This window comes from Rutidosis leptorrhynchoides, chromosome 2 (assembly GCF_046630445.1).
Source record: "Rutidosis leptorrhynchoides isolate AG116_Rl617_1_P2 chromosome 2, CSIRO_AGI_Rlap_v1, whole genome shotgun sequence".
Classification (NCBI taxonomy): domain Eukaryota; kingdom Viridiplantae; phylum Streptophyta; class Magnoliopsida; order Asterales; family Asteraceae; genus Rutidosis; species Rutidosis leptorrhynchoides.
Window position 1 is genome coordinate 333,278,401 of NC_092334.1, and position 13,187 is coordinate 333,291,587.

Genomic DNA, 13,187 nt, shown 5'->3' on the forward strand with positions numbered 1-13,187 from the left:
ATTTCGCATTGAGTTGGTTCCGGGGGCTACCCCCATTGCTAAAACTCCTTATCGTTTAGCACCAACGGAAATGCAAGAGTTGTTAAATAAAACCCAAGAGTTACTTGAGAAGGGTTTCATTCGATCGAGTGCTTCGCCATGGGGTGCTCCGGTTTTATTCTTAAAGAAGAAGGATGGTAGTATGCGGATGTGCATCGATTATCGGGAGTTAAATAAAGTAACGATCAAGAATCGTTATCCATTACCTCGGATTGACGATTTGTTTGACCAACTCCAAGGTGAAACGTATTTATCTAAAATCGACCTACGATCCGGCTATCACCAAATGCGGGTCCGTGAGGAAGACATCGAGAAAACGGCTTTTCGAACGCGTTATGGGCATTTTGAGTTTGTAGTTATGCCTTTCGTCTTACGAATGCACCGGCGGCATTCATGGACCTTATGAACCGAGTGTGCCAACCTATGTTGGACAAGTCAGTGATTGTGTTCATTGACGACATACTAGTCTACTCGAAAAGTATGAACAAACATGAACGTCATTTGCGTGAGGTGTTGAAGACTTTACGAAAGGAGAAGTTGTATGCTAAGTTCTCCAAATGTGAATTTTGGCTAAGGGAGGTTCAATTCCTTGGCCACATTGTGAACAAAGACGGTATTCAAGTAGATCCAGGGAAGATCGAGACGGTGAAGAGTTGGAGACAGCCGACTACGCCTACGAAGGTCCGAAGTTTTCTCGGATTGGCCGGTTATTATCGTCGGTTTATCCAAGACTTTTCTAAGATCGCTTCTTCGTTGATGAAATTGACGAGGAAGAACGCGAGATTTACTTGGGAGAACGAGCAAGAAATTTCTTTTCAATTGCTAAAAGAGAAGTTGTGTCAAGCTCCGGTGTTAGTTTTGCCGGAAGGAGTGGAAGACATGACGGTTTATTGTGATGCTTCGCTAAATGGGCTCGGGTGTGTTCTTATGCAAAGGGGTAAAGTCATCACTTATGCCTCTCAACAATTAAAGGAACACGAGACGAAATATCCGACTCATGATCTTGAGTTGGCGGCAGTTGTGCATGCATTGAAAATTTGGTGCCATTACTTGTATGGTGTTAAGAGTACGATTTATTCGGATCATAAGAGTTTGAAACACCTCTTCAATCAACGAGATTTGAATTATCGCCAACGTAGGTGGATGGATGTGGTGAAAGATTATGATTGCGAAATACTTTATCATCCGGGCAAGGCGAATGTGGTCGCGGATGCGTTAAGTCGAAAGAGTCATCACCCGGCGTTACGATTGGGATTGTTACGTATGATTATTACTAATGATTTTCTTGAAAAACTTGGTGTGATTCAAATAGAGGCTTATGTTTACAACAAGCGTGCGGAACGAATCATGGGGTAATCGGAGTTCATTACCATGGGCTCGCGTGGTTTGTTGTCTTTTCAAGAAAGAGTGTGGGTACCTAAGATGGGTGATTATCGACAAGTGCTACTTGATGAAGCACATAAGTCAAAGTATTCCATTCATCCGGGCGCGACGAAAATGTGTCTAGATTTAAGAAAAGATTATTGGTGGCCGGGCATGAAACGTGATGTTGTGAAGTATGTTGAGCAATGGGTCACGTGTTTGCAAGTTAAGGCCGAGCACCAAAAGCCGTATGGTAAGTTACAACCATTAGAAATCCCGAAATGGAAATGGGAGCACATTACCATGGATTTCATCACAAAGTTACCTAAAACGGCGAGAACCTAATTTGATTCAATTTGGGTGATAGTTGACCGATTGAAGAAAAGCGCTTTGTTTCTTTACATTAAGGAAGCGATATCGTCAGAGACTTTGGCTAAGTTGTTTATCAAGGAAGTCGTCTCTCGACACGGAGTTCCTATATCTATTATTTCGGATCGAGATACCCGTTTTACATCTCGGTTTTAGGAAAAGTTTCTTGAAGATATGGGAACGCAATTGAAATTGAGCACGGCGTATCATCCTTAAACGGACGGCCAAACCGAACATACGAACTAAACATTGAAGGATATGTTACGAGCGTGTATTATTGATTTCGGTGGTAGTTGGGATGAGCACTTGCCTTTGGTGAAATTCTCGTACAATAATAGTTATCACACTAGTATTGGGATGCCACCTTACGAGATGCTTTATGGGCGGAGGTGTCGAACTCCGATTTGTTGGGGTGAAGTGGGACAAAAGGAAATCGAGAGCACCGATTTGGTTTTGGAAACAAATAGCAAGATTGTTACGATTAGAGAGCATTTGAAAAAGGCTCAAGATAGACAAAAGTCGTATGCCGACAAGCGTAGACGAACGATCGAATTTCAAGAAGGTGACATGGTGATGCTTAAGGTTTCGCCGTGGAAAGGTATTATTCGATTTCGAAAACGGGGAAAGTTAGCTCCTCGGTTTATTGAACCGTTTAAGGTTTTAGCTCGCGTTGGTGAAGTCGCGTATCGTTTGGAATTACCCGAAGAGCTTGCAGGGATTCATAATACATTTCATGTTTCCCATCTCCGTAAGTGTCTTGCGGATGATTCTTCATGGATGCCATTAGACGAAATTGAGCTAAACAATAAGTTAGAATATGTTGAAGAGCCGATTGCTATACTTGATGAGAAGGTGAAAATGTTGAAAAATAAAGAGGTAAGGACTTTTAAAGTTCAATGGCGTCGGAGTAAAGATTCCGAGTTCACTTGGGAGCCCGAAGAATTCGTGTTGGTTTATCTTCCCGCTTGTCATGCGGCTTGGATCGCGAGGACGCAATCCGAATAAGTGGGGGAGAGTTGTAAGACCCTATTATTTCATCGTACATATGTGTAAATACGGTATGGGTTGAGTGGGTGCTCGTTTCATATTTTAAACAAAAGGCAGAATCTGGACTGGGCGACTGGCGTGCCGCGCAGCCGTTTGGCGCGTCGCGCCGATATGCTGTGACAGCTCACTTCCTTTTAAAATTAGATATTTTGGGGGTAATTTGGTAAAATCACATGGGGTCTGACTTTAAGGCCCTAAACCAGTTGTTGGGGCCTCATTAACTCCATTTCCACCTACATCAACCTCATCTATTCAATTTTAGAGAGAGAGGGTTTTTATAGAGTGAGAGAGCTCAAAATAAGGAAGAAGAAGCTTGAATCGGGTCTAAGTGCAAGCATTAAAGTTGTTCATCTATCATCTAGCTACGTTTTGATCATAGTGGTATGCTCTAATCTTGATTTCCTAATTTAATTTTAGGAAAGGGTTAGTGTTAGGGTTAATGGAGAACTTAAAAACCCACTTTGTTAGTAAATTGGGTGTTTTGGACGAATTTGGGTCATGTAGACCCAAAGGTGACTAACTAGGGTTTTCAAAGTATTAAATTATGTTTATGAGCTTAAATTGGTTAGTTGAATTACTAGCACACTTATATAAATGTAAATGGGTGTCGAGTGGGTTAGCGGATGATCTGAAATGGGTGTATTGACTTTTAAGTGGTCAAATGGGTCATAATGGACCTAAGATGGTTAGTGTATGTGTAAGATGCATAGACCTTGTGTTGAAAAGTGTTTTAAGACCTAATTTGGCAAATGTTAGGGTTTTGGTTATGATTGACCCAAATATTAGGGTTAAGGGTGCAAATGGGTCGAGATTGCACCATGGGTCAAAATGACTATAGAATGGAGTTTGAGTTGGTTGACCAACTTGAGTTTTTGATTGATATTATGTATAATGTAATAGATACATTACATTAAAGATTTCCGAGCTTGTCTATCTCTCATCAAGACTTTGAGGTGAGTGGAAAATCTATATATGTATGTATATGATTTACGTGCCGTATTAATGGTGTCACATAGCCGTTTTGTGACCATAGTTGTGAGACATAGCCGTTTTGTCCACGTTTTATATTTATGCACATAGCCGTGTTTGTGCATATAGTGGCGAGTAATAGCTGTGTTTTACTCCCACATTATTATCCGAGTTATTGTGCACATAGCCGTGTTTGTGCACATGATTGTGAGTAATAGCCGTGTTTTACTCACACGTTGATCAAGTGATGCCATATCCGTTTTTGGGAACACTTGGGGGTGATGCCATAGCCATTTTTGGAACACCTCGGGGGTTAGCATACCATAGCCGTTTTTGGGAGCTAACGGTTGTTAAGAACATCGATGACTTGTTTCGCGAAGTCATTCCCTTGCGAAGATTTTGGCTAACCATGGTTTATAGTTGTTGACGTTAGCATTTTATTATTATTATGAATATTATGCTATTGATGTTGCTAGTTGTACGAACTGGCGATACTAGCTTGTTTATTGAGACGTTATGCGTTTGTATGCGTTATATGATATCGTGGATGCGAGTAGGTAAGTTTTATATGCATGTATATATTTATTCTACTCACTAAGTGTTAGCTTACCCTCTCGTTGTTTACCATTTTATAGGTTCCGGCGTGGATAAGGGCAAGGGCATACGGTTGGATTAGAGATCCCGCTCGTTAGGGGACGCCTTTTGGATGTGTTAGCTTTTGGAATTTACCATGACTTGGGTAGTTTAATCCCAAACACCATGCTCATCGTGTCGTTTGGTACTTAAACTTTTTGGTGGTCGAAACTCACGTTATGTATTAAACTCGTAAAACGGCCAAAGTGGGCCCCACTTTGTAAAACTTATTTTATGTTTGAATTGTGTTAGTTTTACATGTTTGAATATGTTGTTAAAAGCGTTTTGTCTAATTATGTCGGGAAGTGGCCGATCTTTTTCGCGTTTCATGACTTTTGGGACAGACCAGTTTGGCGCGCCGAGCGGCCATATGGCGCGCCGCGCCATATGCTGTTCCAGTAAAAAAAAATTATTTGTTATTTTTACGCAGGTTGTTCGTGGTTTGATTTGGGTTGTTACACTATATATTATTAACATGTAAATATTATGTGATATATTAACCTCTTATTGTGTTTGATATTGTGTGATAGATGTCTACCACTAGTACAAATCCCATCGATTCACCTAATAATAATGAAGGGTCGAATATATTTTGGGAAGATTCACAAATTCCCGAAGAAGAACCGGAAGAGGAGGAATCGGAAGAGGAGGAACCGGAAGAAGAAGAACCGGAAGAGGAGGAACCGGAAGAGGAGGAACCGGAAGAAGAAGAGATTCCAGAGGAAGAAATATCGATACCTACAGTAATTCGATTAAATAAAAGAAAATCCTCAACCAACGGACCAAAGTTAATAATGGTCAATGGTGTTTCCGCCGAGGAAGCAAAATATTGGGAAGATTACCAATTTTTCGATGAATTGGATCCCGATGAGGATTCCGATGATGTTATAGAAATTACCTCGACCCAATTTAATAAAGCGAAAGAAAATAATAAGGGAAAAGGTATAAAAATAGAGAAATCCGATTCCAACCCTGATGAACTTTATATGTATCGGCAACATCCGTATTTCCTAAAATGTAACAATGACCCGGGAACCTCTAAATCACCAGGTTTTTCTAAACCATTATGGAAAACGACGACTCATATTAGAGGAACACCATATATTCCTAGAAAATTAGGAAAACGAACCAAGTCCGAAGAAGAAGAAGAAACCAGTGATTCAGATTAGAGGGTTGTAATCATGTTGTGTATTATATGTATTGTAGTGTGCTTGTACTTTTATGTTCTATGTAAAAATTGCTTGTATTGTTTGTTAATTATCTTTTACGAATCTAATCCTTGTCTATTTTACAGTATAAAAACAAAATGGACGTTAAGGGTAGACAACCGAATATTTTAGAAGACCTACCAGAGGATATGATCGAGGAAATCTTGTCTAGAGTCGGTCAGAATTCATCAGCACATTTAGTTATGGCGAAATTAACTTGTCAAACATTTGAAAGACTTTCCAGAAATGCCTTAGTTTATAAAAGGCTTTCCTTTGATAGGTGGGGTATATCACATTGGGGAGACCGTAAGTTACGCCGTGTTTTCTTTAAAACATTAAATGCGGGGAACCCAAATGCAATTTTACGCTACGGGTTAAGAACCTATTTTGACTCAACATATCCCAACATAGGATTTCATGAATTAGAAAGAGCTTCTAACATGCAACATAAAGAAGCATGTTATGCTTACGAGTTAGTGATGTTCGCTTCTTACCAAAGTGAGAAAAAGAACATCGGATTGCAACTTTTAAATAAAACCTTCCCACAAGTGACGGATTCAGTAGTTGGGGTGAGAAACAAGGTTTTTAGATTATTACGGGGCTGTTGGACATTACGAAACCCTCGTCCTTTTGACGACATTACAACATTCTGCCTAGCCAATGGTCATAACGGTTATTTTCCACAAGACCAAGGATGGGAAGTTGTCTTAGTAAAACCTGAATGCATGACTTGTTTCTGGACTTATGAATTACGTGTCTTTATTTCCTTTGCTGAACAACTTGCGTATTAACTAGTTTTATTTTCAAAACTGTTCTGTATCAAAGTGTACTATATTTAATGTTATATGTAATATAGCGAAGTTGTAAGTTTGAAGAATATTTGTATGTGATATATTATTATAATCAGTTTTTCATATGGAATTGTAGTAGTTGAATTGTATATTAGCTACTAAGTATGAACTTAACGGGTAGGTAGTACCCGAATTTAAACTTATAAAACGCTAATATGAAGAAAAAGCTTTTATAAATAAGTTCATATAATGCTACGATATACTATTGACTACTCTTAAATTCTATATGATTAACTCAATTCTTTTGGCTATTTTTTGAAGGAAATGGCACCGGCGACTCTTCAGAATTTGAACATGAGCGAGGAAGACTTTCGTGTTTTCCTTGCAGCAAACATAGCCACAGTACAGGCTGCGATGCAAAATAACAATAACTCTGGATCTAGCAGTGGAACTAATTCCACAAGAAATCGTGTAGGATGCACCTACAAAGAATTCACTGCCTGCAAACCTTTGGAATTTGATGGTACCGAAGGACCAATTGGATTGAAACGGTGGACCGAGAAGGTCAAATCGGTGTTTTCCATAAGTAAGTGTACTGAAGAGGATAAAGTTAAGTACGCTACGCATACCTTCACAGGTATTGCGTTAACGTAGTGGAACACCTATCTTGAACAGGTAGGACAAAAAGCTGCTTACGCACTACCGTGGTCGGCATTCAAGCAATTGATGAACAAGCAGTACCTTCCTAGAAACGAAGTCAATAAGCTCAAGGTAGAGCTTAGAGAGTTACGAACACAAGGGTTCGACATTACCACATATGAATGACGATTCACAGAGTTGTGCCTATTATGTCCAGGAACGTTCGAAGATGAAGAAGAGAAGATTGACGCCATTATAAAAGGGTTACCAGTAAGAATTCAAGAAGATGTGAGTTCACACAAGCCCGCTTCTATACAGAAGGCAAGTCGAATGGCTCATAAACTCATAAATCAGATTGAGGGAAGAATTAAAGAGCAGGCAGCCGAATAAGCCAACACGAAACAACTCAAGAGAAAGTGGGAAGAAACCAGTGACAAGGGTCACCAATACAACAACAACAACAACAATTACAACCACAACCGTAACAACAATCGCAACAATAACCGAAATCCTAACAATAACTACAACAAACGTCCCAACAACAACTACAACAACCGTTCCAACAACAATAACAATCCCAACAACAACCTCAATAACAACAACGGCAACAAAAACCAAAAATGCCAAAGGTGTGAAGAGTACCACCCGAATGGGTTCTGCACGACATTTTGCACCAAGTGTAAAAGAACTTTCCATGGTGCAAAAAAGTGTGAGGTCTACGGACCAAAGTTTAACAGAACTAAAGGAACAAATAGTGGCGAAACAAGTAATGCCGCCTTTGTTTGTTATGGATGTGAAAAACCGGGCCACATTAGAAGTAATTGCCCGAATCAGGAGAATACTAATGGGCAGGGCCGCGGAAGAGTTTTCAATATTAATACGGTAGAAGCGCAGGAAGACCAGGAGCTTGTTACGGGTACGTTTCTTATTGATAATAAATCTGCTTATGTTTTATTTGATTCGGGTGCGGATAGAAGCTATATGAGTAGAGATTTTTGTGCTACGTTAAGTTGCCCATTGACGCCTTTGGATAGTAAATTTTTACTCGAATTAGCAAAGGTAAATTAATTTCAGCAGATAATATATGCCCCCATAGAGAAATTAAACTGGGTGATGAAACGTTTAAGATTGATTTAATACCAGTCGAGTTAGGGAGTTTTGATATAATAATTGGCATGGACTGGTTGAAGAAGGTGAGAGCAGAGGTCGTTTGTTACAAAAATGCGATTCGCATTATGCGTGAAAAGGGAAAACCTTTAATGGTGTACGGAGAAAAGAACAATGCGAAATTAAATCTTATTAGTAGTTTGAAGGCGCAAAAACTAATAAGAAAAGGTTGTTACGTCATTCTAGCACACATCAAGGAAGTTAAACCTGAAGAAAAGAACATCAGTGATGTTCCCGTCGCAAAAGAATTTCCCAATGTATTTCCGAAAGAATTACCGGGATTACCCCCACATCGATCCGTTGAATTTCAAATAGACCTTGTACCAGGAGCTGCACCAATAGCTCGTGCTCCATACAGACTCGCACCCAGCGAAATGAAAGAATTACAAAGTCAGTTACAGGAACTTTTAGAGCGTGGTCTCATTCGACCAAGCACATCACCATGGGGAGCTCCTGTTTTGTTTGTCAAGAAGAAGGATGGTACATTTAGGTTATGTATCGATTAACGAGAGTTGAACAAACTTACCATTAAGAACCGCTACCCACTACCGAGAATTGACGACTTATTTGATCAACTACAAGACTCGTCTGTTTATTCGAAGATCGATTTACATTCTGGATATCATCAAATGCGGGTGAAGGAGGATGATATTCCAAAGACTGCTTTTAGGACGCGTTATGGTCATTACAAGTTTATGGTTATGCTGTTTAGATTGACTAACGCACCAGCTATGTTCATGGACCTCATAAACCGAGTGTGTGGGCCATATCTTGACAAGTTTGTCATTGTTTTCATCGATGACATACTTATTTACTCGAAGAATGACCAAGAGTACGAAGAACATTTGAGAAAAGTGCTAGAGTTGTTGAGAAAAGTGTTGTACGCTAAGTTTTCAAAGTGTGCATTTTGGTTGGAAGAAGTTCAATTCCTCGGTCACATAGTGAACAAAGAAGGTATTCAGGTGGATCCAGCAAAGATTGAAACCGTTGAAAAGTGGGAAACCCCGAAAACTCCGAAACACATACGCCAGTTTTTAGGAATAGCTGGTTACTACAGAAGGTTCATCCAAGACTTTTCCAGAATAGCAAAACCCTTGACTGCATTAACGCATAAAGGGAAGAAATTTGAATGGAAAGATGAACAAGAGAAAGCGTTTCAATTGTTAAAGAAAAAGTTAACTACGGCACCTATATTATCATTACCTGAAGGGAATGATGATTTTGTGATATATTGTGACGCCTCAAAGCAAGGTCTCGGTTGTGTATTAATGCAACGAACAAAAGTAATTGCTTATGTGTCTAGACAAATGAAGATTCACGAACAGAATTATACGACGCATGATTTGGAATTAGGCGTTGTTGTTTTTGCATTAAAGACTTGGAGGCACTACTTATATGGGGTTAAAAGTATTATATATACCGACCACAAAAGTCTTCAACACATATTTAATCAGAAACAACTGGATATATGAGGCAGCGTAGGTGGATTGAATTGTTGAATGATTACGACTTTGAGATTCGTTATCACCCGGGGAAGGCAAATGTGGTAGCCTAAGCCTTGAGCAGAAAGGACAGAGAACCCATTCGAGTAAAAACTATGAATATAATGATTCACACTAACCGTACTACTCAAATAAAGGAGGCGCACCAAGGAGTTTTAAAAGAGGGAAATTTAAAGGATGAAATACCCAAAGGATCGGAGAAGCATCTTAATATTCGGGAAGACGGATCCCGGTATAGGGCTGAAAGAATTTGGGTACCAAAATTTGGAGATATGAGAGAAATGGTACTTAGAGAAGCTCATAAAACCAGATACTCAATACATCCTGGAACGGGGAAGATATACAAGGATCTCAAGAAACATTTTTGGTGGCCGGGTATGAAAGCCGATGTTGCTAAATACGTAAGAGAATGTTTGAAGTGTTCTAAGGTCAAAGCGGAGCATCAGAAACCATCAGGTCTACTTCAACAACCCGAAATCCCGGAATGGAAATGGAAAAACATTACCATGGATTTCATCACTAAATTACCAAGGACTGCAAGTGGTTTTGATACTATTTGGGTAATAGTTTATCGTTTCACCAAATCAGTACACTTCCTGCCAATAAGAGAAAATGACAAGATGGAGAAGTTAGCACGACTGTATTTGAAGGAAGTCGTCTCCAGACATGGAATACCAATCTCTATTATCTCTGATAGGGATGGCAGATTTATTTCAAGATTCTGGCAGACATTACAGCAAGCATTTGGAACTCGTCTAGACATGAGTACTGCCTATCATCCACAAACTGATGGGCAGAGCGAAAGGACGATACAAACGCTTGAAGACATGCTACGAGCATGTGTTATTGATTTCGGAAACAGTTGGGATCGACATCTACCATTAACAGAATTTTCCTACAACAACAGCTACCATTCAAGCATTGAGATGGCGCCGTTTGAAGCACTTTATGGTAGAAAGTGTAGGTCTCCGATTTGTTGGAGTGAAGTGGGGGATAGACAGATTACGGGTCTGAAGATAATACAAGAAACTACCGAGAAGATCATCCAAATTCAACAACGGTTGAAAATCGCCCAAAGTCGACAAAAGAGCTACGCCGACATTAAAAGAAAAGATATAGAATTTGAAATTGGAGAGATGGTCATGCTTAAGGTTGCACCTTGGAAAGGCGTTGTTCGATTTGGTAAACGAGGGAAATTAAATCCAAGGTATATTGGACCATTCAAGATTATTGATCGTGTCAGACCAGTAGCTTACCGACTTGAGTTACCTCAACAACTCGCAGCTGTACATAACACTTTCCCCGTCTTGAATTTGAAGAAATGTTTTGCTAAAGAAGATCTCACTATTCCGTTAGACAAAATCCAAATCAACGAAAAACTTCAATTCATCGAAGAACCCGTCGAAATAATGGATCGTGAGGTTAAAAGACTTAAACAAAACAAGATACCAATTGTTAAGGTTCGATAGAATGCTCGTAGAGGACCTGAGTTCACCTGAGAATGAGAAGATCAGATGAAGAAGAAATACCCGCACTTATTTCCAGAAGATACGTCAACACCTCCAACTGCTTAAAATTTCGGGACGAAATTTATTTAACGGGTAGGTACTGTAGTGACCCGAACTTTTCCATGTTTATATATATTAAATGAAATTGATATTTACATGATTAAGTATTTCCAACATGTTAAGCAATCAAACTTGTTAAGACTTGATTAATTGAAACAGGTTTTATATTGACCTTTGACTACCCAAGTTGACCGGTGATTCACGAACGTTAAAACTTGTAAAAACTATATGATGACATATATATGATCATATATATAGTTAACATGATATTATGATAAGTAAGTATCTCATTAGGTATTTTAACAATGAGTTATATACATAAAATTGTGTTTATTGAATTAAGAAACTCGAAACGATATATATAACGATTTTCGCTATAACAACGTCTTACTAATTACATATGAATCATATTAAGATATTGTAACACTATGTTTAATTATGATAAATGATAAGTAAACATGTCATTATGTATATTAACAATGAACTACATATGTAAAAACAAGACTACTAACTTAAGGATTTCGAAACGAGACATATATGTAACGATTATCGTTGTAACGACATTTAAATGTATATATATCATATTAAGATATATTAATATATCATAATATCATGATAATATAATAATTTAACATCTCATTATATATAATAAACATTGAGTTAACAACATTTAACAAGATCGTTAACATAAAGGTTTCAAATCAACATTTACATGTAACGACTAACGATGACTTAACGACTCAGTTAAAATGTATATACATGTAGTGTTTTAATATGTATTCATACACTTTTTAAAGACTTCAAGACACTTATCAAAATACTTCTACTTAACAAAAATGTTTACAATTACATCCTCGTTCAGTTTCATCAACAATTCTACTCGTATGCACCCGTATTCGTACTCGTACAATACACAGCTTCTAAATGTATGTACTATTGGTATATATACTCCAATGATCAGCTCTTAGAAGCCCATGTGAGTCACCTAACATATGTGGGAACCATCATTTGGAAACTAGCATGAAATATCTCATAAAATTACAAAAATATTAGTAATCATTCATGACTTATTTACATGAAAAAAAATTACATATCCTTTATATCTAATCCATATACCAATGACCAAAAACACCTACAAACACTTTCATTCTTCAATTTTCTTCATCTAATTGATCTCTCTCAAGTTCTATCTTCAAGTTCTAAGTGTTCTTCATAAATTCTACAAGTTCTAGTTTCATAAAATCAAGAATACTTCCAAATTTGCTAGCTTACTTCCAATCTTGTAAAGTGATCATCCAACCTCAAGAAATCTTTCTTATTTACAGTAATATATCTTTCTAATACAAGGTAATACTCATATTCAAACTTTGATGCAATTTCTATAACTATAACAATCTTATTTCGAGTGGAAATCTTACTTGAACTTATTTTCATGTCATGATTCTGCTTCAAGAACTTTCAAGCCACCCAAGGATCCTTTGAAGCTAGATCTATTTTTCTCATTTCCAGTAGGTTTACCTACTAAAATTAAGGTAGTAATGATGTTCATAACATCATTCGATTCATACATATAAAACTATCTTATTCGAAGATTTAAACTTTTAATCACTAGAACATAGTTTAGTTAATTCTAAACTTGTTCACAAATAAAGTTAATCCTTCTAACTTGACTTTTAAAATCAACTAAACACATGTTCTATATCTATATGATATGCTAACTTAATGATTTAAAACCTGGAAACACGAAAAATACCGTAAAACCGGACATACGCCATCGTAGTAACACCGCGAGCTGTTTTGGGTTTGATAATTAAAAACTATGATAAACTTTGATTTAAAAGTTGTTCTTCTGGGAAAATGATTTTTCTTATGAACATGAAACTATATCCAAAA